At 52.9% G+C, this 8,914-nt stretch overlaps 1 pseudogene; it reads left to right on the plus strand.

Annotated features, from left to right (window-relative positions):
- Positions 1-221: 221 nt before the first annotated feature.
- Positions 222-1,141, plus strand: LOC111533294 (annotated as a pseudogene).
- Positions 1,142-8,914: the final 7,773 nt, after the last annotated feature.

Consider the following 8,914-nt stretch of genomic DNA (forward strand, 5'->3'; position numbering starts at 1 on the left):
CTGCTGCCCAGCAAGTGAGAGGATAAATCACGGGGCGGGGGCAGTGCGTCCCCAGCAACCGCGCACCCCGCGCACAGACCCCCACTACACGCGCGTCCCAGGCGGGTCGACCTAGACGAGTCACGGGGCGGCGCACAGCCCCACTGGCAGGGCAGCCGGGACTCACGCGCGCGGGTCCACGCAGTCACCTATATAAGTGACAAAACACTCAGGAAGCCATCATGCGGGGCCAGGAAAGAGCCCCCACCCAGAGTCACGGACTCCCTGGTCTGAGGGTCCGCGCAGTCCCTTCGGTGAGTCTGCCGAAGCAGTATCACTGCGAGGGAGGGCGGGAAGGCCGTTGGAGTCTCCACACGCGGTGACCCGGACACCGTTCCATGAGCGGCTCCATGCAGGGCCCACTATGCCGCAGGCGGGGACCAGCCAGGCCGCGGAGGACCGGGCAGAACCCAGCGCCCGGGTCCATGCAGTCCCCTCCGCGGCAGACGCGGGGAGCCGGGGAGCAGTGGGGACCGGCCCGCACTGGCAGGGCGCCCGGGAACCCCGCACTGGCCCACGCGGTATCGCAGCAGACGCGAAGCCCCCGGTGCCACCCGAGGCGGAGACAATGCCCAGGCGCACGGACCCGGGATCCCGACACCGGACCCTGCGGAGCCCAGCTCGGAGCCGCCACGCCCAGCTCGGAGCCGCCACGCCCGGCGCAGAGACCCCCGCCCGGTCCGGAGACCCCGTCGCCCGTCGCCCAGTCTCACCTCGGGCCGCCGCCTCCCAGTGCTAGCTCCTCGCCGCGGCGCCTGGGCCAACTAGGGCACTGCTGAGCAGCCGACAGAGACGCGGCAGCCTCAACAAGGGAGACCCTGGGCGGGGCCGCCGCCGCCGCAGCCGCTTCAACCCGTGTTCCCCGCTCAGGATCCGGCTCGGATCAAGGAGCTGCAGCTGGCGCTGGGCTGAGGCCGGGACACACACCACGCAGGTGTAGAGGGCCCCGCCCGCCGCCCGCCGCCCCGCCCCCAGCGGAGCCGGACGCCCAGGTCCCGCCCCCCGGCCAATGGGGAGCGAGCTGTGCAGAGACCGCGGGGCCTTAGGTAACAGAGGGAGGTTGGGTCGCGTGGCGCTGGGACGGGGCATGCGGGGTCTCTGAGAGGACCGGAGCCAAGAGCTAGCCGGATCCTGGCCTCCTAGAAGACCCAGCTCAACGTCCACCTGGAGTCTGCTCTACAGGACGCGCTCATCTCAAGCCCAGAACTCAGGCTTTTAGGCCAGAGAGGGAGAGACAGGCTTGCTTTACAAAAAGTGAAATTGAGGTCCAATGAATAGGATTGCCTGCTGCCCGAAGTCACGTAGTCCCATTCACTCGTTCACCTTGTCATTCAGCAAACATTTGGAAGCACGTATGGTGGGCGTTAGGAGTGAAGTAGGGTCGGGCGCGATGGCTCGCGCCTGTAATCCCAGCACTTTGTGGGGCCTAGGCAGGTGGATCACTTGAGGCCAGGAGTTCAAAACCAGCCTGGCCAACAAGATGAAACCCCATCTCTGCTAAAAATACAAAAACTTAGCCGATCGTGTTAGCGCGTACCTGTGGTCCCACCTACTGGGAAGGCTGAGGCAGGAGAATCGTTTGAACCCGGAGGAGGAGGTTACAGTGAGCTGAGATGGTGCCATTGCATGCGATCCAGCCTGGGCGACAGAGTGAGACTCTGTCTCCAAAAAAATAATAATAATAATAATAACAGATGGGAAGTAGAAGCGAACTTAGGCCTTCCCTGAAGGAGCTGGGCCAAGGAGTACCTGAAATGTCTCTGCATCTCTTTAAGGTCTCATAAAGGAACCAGGAGCGAGAACTAATCACTTTCCTTTCCTGCCTCAGAGCTTTCATGTGTTTGCTGTTCCTCGCCTGAAATGCCAAGTACCAATCGTATTCATTGATTTATAGAAATGAGGTCTAACTATATCGCCCAGGCTGATCTCAAACTCCTGGCCTCAAGCTATCCTCTCGTCTCAGCCTCTCAAAGTGTTGGGATTACAGGCATGAACCACTGTCCCCAGCCCTGATCGTCTTTAAAACCTCTTTCCTCATCTTCTTTGAGCTTCCTGCATCCTGTGACTCCACACCCTTGGTTTTCCTGTACCTCCATAGCTGCTCCTCTGTGGGTACCGGGGACCCACCCCCTTCTCTGCCCAACTTGTATATGTCTGGGCTCAGGCCAAATGCCCTTCCATTTGCAGTGGGCACTGCAACAGGAAATCTCATGCCTTTCCGGGCTTCACAAGCTATCCACATGCTCTGCTGCCTGCCAGAGACATCCATGCCAGTCAGATGCCCAGCCCTCACCTTTCCCAAAGCCCCAGTTGGACACAGGGAAGCATCTCAAATTTTCCGCGGGCCAAAACAGAGTGCTTTGTTAGTGCCCTAACTTGCTCATCCATATTCTTGTGATTCTCTGTAAACAGCTCCTCCATCCACCCAACTGCAGAGGTGAAAATCTCAAATCCTCCTCCAGTCCTTCCTCCCCAAATCTCTCATGCAGCCCTCTGCCTTCCTAGGACGCTGAGCACCCCTCACTCCCAGCGCTAGCTGGGGTGCTGTCTGAGTGGCTGCCACCCACTTGGCATGAAGTGTGACCTCTCGCCCGGTGTGGTGGCTTACGCCTGTAGTCACAGCACTTTGGGAGGCTGAGGCGGGTAGATCACTTGAGCCCAGGAGACTGGGTCCAGCCAGGACAATATGGTGAAACTAAAATACAACAATTAGCCAGGCATGGCAATACATGCCTATCTTCCCAGCTACCCTACCCAGGAGGCTGAGGCAGGAAAATTGCTTGAACTTGGGAGGCAGCGGTTGCAGTGAGCCAAGGTCACACCACTGAACTCCAGCCTGGGCAACAGAGCGAGACTCTGTCACAAATTAAAAATAAATAAATAAATAAGTAAATAAATAAAACAGAAGAAGAAGAGGGAGGAGGAGGAGGATGAGGAGGAGGAGGAGGAGAAGTAGTAGTGTGACCTCTCTAAGGCAAGGCAATGTCCCACTCTGATTCACTTCCATGTGTAAAACAGGACTTGCACCCTGAAGGCACTCACTCAGGGAGGCTGCTGGGATGGGTGGATGCACAGTTAAGGCCTTCATGGTGGCTGGGGCTGACCCCATCCCCATTGCTCTTTCCACACACACCTGCACACTCATCACTCCCACGCTCACACCCACCACTGAAAGCCTGGCCGCTAATCTGATTTGCCTAACAAGGTCCCCAGATGAACAACACATGCTTCCCTACCTCTCCCCTGCTAGGGCCCCACCGTGTTCTGGGATGTACTCAGGGATCAGGAGAACAAAACCTCAAGGAGTGAAAGGACATTCCAGGGTGCAGGCCTCTGCATCCTCCTCCATGCCCTAACCCCTGCCTGACACACCCTCACCCCTGTACCTGGCCAGCTCCTACCAACCCTTAAAGTTTCACCAAGTTCAGTGGTGGCAGCCACACCCTAAAGTGACTGAACCCCCAATGACCTATGCCCTTACATAGTCTTCCTGACCTTGGGTACAAACAAAACCGGTGACTGGCTTCTAAACCACAGAGCCTGGCAAAGTAAAGGGATATCAGCGTCACAGTTCATCACCTTCGCACACTAGAGAGAAAGCTTTCACCTGCAGGGGCTGCAGGAGGGAGCTGCTGTGCTGAGGTCACCCCCCAGTATCCGGGCCCCAAGCAGGCGCCACAACACGCCCCCCGGTGGATGGCGGCCCCTGATCGCGGGGGGCTGGGTCCCCCGCCACGCGCCGCCTGTATTGGGAGTCATATCATACTCTTCCCCCTGAATATTAATTACATTATCCCAGGTGTGTGTCTACTCCCAGCCATATTGCCTGTCTCATCCTCCCCTCTCCGGCAGAAATTTGAAACAATATCACTGGGTGCGGGTACACCTTTTGTGATGTTTAAAGTAAAATCATCCTCTCCCCGGTGGATATCAGGAACAAGTCTATTAATTATTAATATTCAAAAATATAATAAATATTAATACTAATAATCGATATTAATGATCACAATAAACTTCACAAAAATTGATAGTGCATTAAAATGTTAACAATTTGGAATGGTAATTAATATTAATAGCACCATTAATAATCAAATAATGATATCTGCAAAGAATGTTACTTAAATCAATACAAAGTGATGCTGGTAAGAAAATCATGATTAGTATTAGGGACTAATAATATTGTTCAATGACATTGATATTAATAATTAATACTAAGCATGCATAATCAGGTACTTAAAATAATTCTCCAAAATTAACAATGGTATCCTATTATTAGTACCATTGATAATTATTAAAATCGATCATTGATGTGTAATAACCATATTATTACTCCTAATACCACAGGCAGGGTACACGTACCTGTGGGCCCCCAGCCGCCACCACGCCCCGCCCCCACCTGTGTACCCAAGAGCCTGGGCACTGAACATTCAGACAAAACGTCCAGGGTGAGAGTGTTCACGTCCCAGCGTATGTGTTTGAAAGCAGGGAACTGAGATTCTTCTGAGTTAATGCAGGCGATTGGGCCAAAAAACAAGGCACATCCACCTGTGAATGGGGTGAGCTCCCAGCTGGCTGCGCAAAGGCTGTAGATATGAAAGAACTCACTTCCCTGCATACTGAACTGTATCAGCATCTCCACATCGACCGCACCTGGGCTCTGCTCGCCCCTCACAAACTAGAATGACAGTGGCTGCTTCTGGACAGAATGTCAAGGACGGATGGACAGACATCCTGGACACACTGTACAGAGATCACAGGCTGGGCAGGGGGAAGCGGCACAGCCTTGGGGCCAGCAGGGGAGAGGCCAGGAAGCCTCGGTGAAGGCCTGCATCTCCTCATCCAACAGAAGCAGGAGCGAACAACCAGTGTGGGCTGCAGCTGCGGTGAAGTGGCCAGTGGGACATAGCAGGAGGCCATGGCCAGCCTTACCCCCAGCCCAGGAGGAGGGCCCCATCTGCGGGCATCCTGAGACCCCAGGGAAGGTGGGAAATTGCCCATGGGCTTTGGGCGCTCAGGCTTGAGGTGGTGAGACCTCGAGGCCCTGCAGTCGGGGAGGCGAGGGCAGACGTGGCCAGACTGCAGCTCAGTGAAGGGCTTTGGCAGGAAAGGCCCGCAGAGGCTGCCTCGCCAGCCCGGGGGAGGTTGCTTCCACCCCAGAGGCTCCACAGGGCCCTCGGTGGTGATGCCTAACCTTGTCCTCTGACAGAGGACCATCGAGACAGAGTCAGTCACTCAAACCTCTGCCAAGCTCTGCACCCAAATGAAGCTGTTATCACAGACGCTGAGGCAGGCAGTGCTCATCTCAACTCTGTACAAGTGGTTTCTTTAGCCAGTTCTCCAAATTCTTAATGACAAACCACACTAAACGTGGGTTTTCAGTATCACCTATGCTCATAGCTATGTGTAAAATAACTATCACAAGGAAAACTAGGTGGTGAACCCAGGAGGAGGAAATCCCCACGACGAGTCCAGAGAACACCAACGGACGGTTGGCTCTTCCCGGCTGAACCCAGGAGCGCTTGGCTGGGCTCACCTCCGTTCTCATTTCCAGATTGATTTTGACTTTCCCACAATTTCATTATGAAAATGTTCTAACATATTTAAAAAGTGGAAGAACAGTACAATGAGTGGTCAAGTTTTCTCCACGTGGAGCTCCAACAACTGTTAACATTTTGTTAGATTTGCTTTCTCACTCTCCCTGTAGATCAGACAGAGAGACACATTTGTTTCTCCTCTGGAGCCACTTGAAGGTGAGAGGCTCCTGCTGCCTCACCGAGTCCTCAGGCACACATTCCCTAGGAACAAGGGCCCTCTGCAGCCGCAGTACCATCATCGGCTCACCTCAGTCTCGGGGCGGGGGAGGGGGACGCACCGTGCACCCTCCCAGCTCTCCTCTGCCCCTTCCCTCAGGCTGGCCCAAGAGAAGCCTGGACAGTCAGGTGCTGGGGACACCGAGCTGCCCCTCCTCAGCCCACAGCCTCAGGCCACTTGTCTCAATGACTGAGAAACAGAGCTGCAGCTGGAGGCGGGAGGCGGGACACCCTGGGATCTACCCATGGCCAGGCCGAGCTGCTCTCATCACTCAAGCTTCACTTTCATCACTTGCTCTACCAAATAAACTAGAATGAAATACGCCACGTCCTCCTTTCCACACACTCCCAAGCCTCCCATCCCACTTCCCGGCGCTGACCCCATAAGAACACTTTGTGCGTCTTTCCAGGTATTTTCTATCCTCCTCAAGCACAGAACCACATTCAGAGTGAATTTTTATTTTTATTTTTTAACAGAAATGGCACCAGGGCAGATGATGATTTTTTGGTACCATTTCTTTACTTTCTTGGGCATTTTCCGCACCAGGACAGATGAGCTCTGCTCTCCTTCCTCCCCACCCAAAGCTGCCTCACAGCAGCCACACACAGAGCCGAAAACCCTCGCAAGACTGTGGGTGTCCCGGGGTGTCCCACGTCCCCAAAGACCAAGGGGTCACAGCTCCACATTGTCCAACAACACTTCAGACATGGCCTCGAGCCTGGGAACCCTGCTGGCCAGCCCAGGCCAGCAACAGAATAGAGGTGTGAGAGGTAATGTCTGCACTTCTTAAAAAAAAAAAAAAAAAAAAAAAAGGCAGATATTCAGTGCCACATTTAAAATGGTCATGGTGGCCAGGCACAGTGGATCATGTGTGTAATGCCAGCATTTTGGGAGGCCAAGGTTGGCAGATCACTTGAGGTCAGGAGTTCAAGACCAGCCTGGCCAACATGGTGAGACCCCTGTTTCTACTAAAAATACAAAAATTAGCTGGGCATGGTGGCAGGCGCCTGTAATCCCAGCTACTCGGGAGGCTGAGACACAAGATTCTCTTGAACCCTGGAAGCAGAGGTTACAGTGAGCTGAGATTATGCCACTGCAATCCAGCCTGGGTGACAGAGCAAGACTCTGTCTCAAAAATAAAAATAATAAATAATAACAAAAGAAAAAAATAGATATGCATTCCTAGTCCCTTGGAGCTGCAGCAACAAAGCTGGTGATATATTTTGGGTGTTTCTAAACAATGTATTCCATGAGCTACACTGCAAGTCTCAACCTTGACCCTGCTACAGTAATCATCTATTACAAATTAAAACAAGAGCCATAACTCTGTCTCCTACTAAAATATTCTAATTGAGACATGTTAACAGAATACATTTCTTTGGGTGAGAAAGTATCCACCAGGGTGGGGAACAGACGGCCCACCGATTGTGCTGCGGCCCTAACCACCAAGGACTCACGAATCATCCACAGCAAGGCTGGTGACTCAAAAAGAACACTAAATTGCTCTCTGACATTAATTCTTAAACCTTGAGAAACCAAAGTTCTCTGTAACAAACTTGAAAAAGGATGAAGTCAGAAGAAGCTCAGCAGAGATGCACCAACTCTTACCTGGGAGAGACACCCCTTGCTAATCACGTCTGGATTAACGGATGTGCTAAAAGCATCTCTTCCAACAGGGACACAGACTGCAAACAGGAATGCCGTGAGCACCTTCCCCAGATAACCCAGTCCTGACCCATCCACCCCTCAGGAGGTCCCCAGACAAGTCCAATAAGGAAATGACCCCACAGCAGATTCAGGTGCAGGCAGTGAGGGTAGTGGAGTCAGGGAATTCCGCCGTAAACCTTGGCAGCACGCAGGGAGGTGTACCCAGCTGGACAGGTGAAGTCAAAAGTGCAGGAAGATATGGCCATTCCAAATATGCAGGGCATTCCAATTTTGTTAAAATGAAACCCAGCCTTTGAAAAGGCCCGGACTTCCCACAATGTGTGGTATTTATAGTGTGGAGGGCACTGTAGAGAAGTTATCAGAGGGGTCCTGACGGCAAGATCCACGGAGGCTCTGCCATGTGCCAGGCATGAGACAACTATTTACATAAAACACCTCATTTCACCCTACACAGAGTCCACAGACTGCTCCACAGTCTCCCAGGCAAGAGTTGGTGCATCTCTGCTGAGCTACTTCTGACTTCATCCTTTCTCAACTGCTTCATGTTTCACCCTACACAGAGTCCACAGACTGCCCCACATTTCACCCTACAGAGTCCACCGACTGCTCCACATTTCACCCTACAGAGTCCACAGACTTCTCCACATTTCACCTTACAGAGTCCACAGACTTCTCCACATTTCACCCTATACGGAGTCCACAGACTTCTCCACATATCACCCTACACAGAGTACAGAGACTGCTTCACAGAATACTACCAAAGGGGACCATCAAATGATCCCCAAGAAGTAATGAGCGCCTTAAAAGTAAGAAAGCCAACCTCCTCCCCCTCTCTTAACTCCCTCTCCTCATTTCCGCAGAACCAAAGAAATATGAAGGGCCAGTGACGCCCCACTGAAGAACGCTCTCCTGCTGGTTACACTCTGTACACAGGGAGCACAACACTGCTCCGTGCTGCGTGAGGCCACTATTCTATACTACACTAGTACGATCTGTTTGTTCTATTCTATACTATTCCATTCTCTACGATAGAATACTACAGCTTCATTCTATGCTATAAAATATTGTACTATCTGTTCTATTCTATTCTATTTTCTTCTATACGGAAAGGGGTTAGCCAGCTTGCTTTAAGCAGACAGTAAGGGAAGGGTCCCAGAGAGCCTCCAGCCCATGTTTTGTGCAGATAGGGGGACTTGCACTGGGGGCTCGCCTAAACATGCTCATAGCAGACTAAGGGTCCCCATGCACACGGGGGAATGGGGTGGGACCACCAGAAATTTACTCCTTACACAGGAAGCCCAGCCCCATCAGCTTCCATATAAAAGCCCTTGTAGTCAACTGGGAAGGGGGCGACCAGCAACCTGCTCTCAGGACCCCTCTTTTCGCTGAGAGCTTA

Source organism: Piliocolobus tephrosceles, unplaced genomic scaffold, assembly GCF_002776525.5.
Source record: "Piliocolobus tephrosceles isolate RC106 unplaced genomic scaffold, ASM277652v3 unscaffolded_31669, whole genome shotgun sequence".
NCBI lineage: Eukaryota > Metazoa > Chordata > Mammalia > Primates > Cercopithecidae > Piliocolobus > Piliocolobus tephrosceles.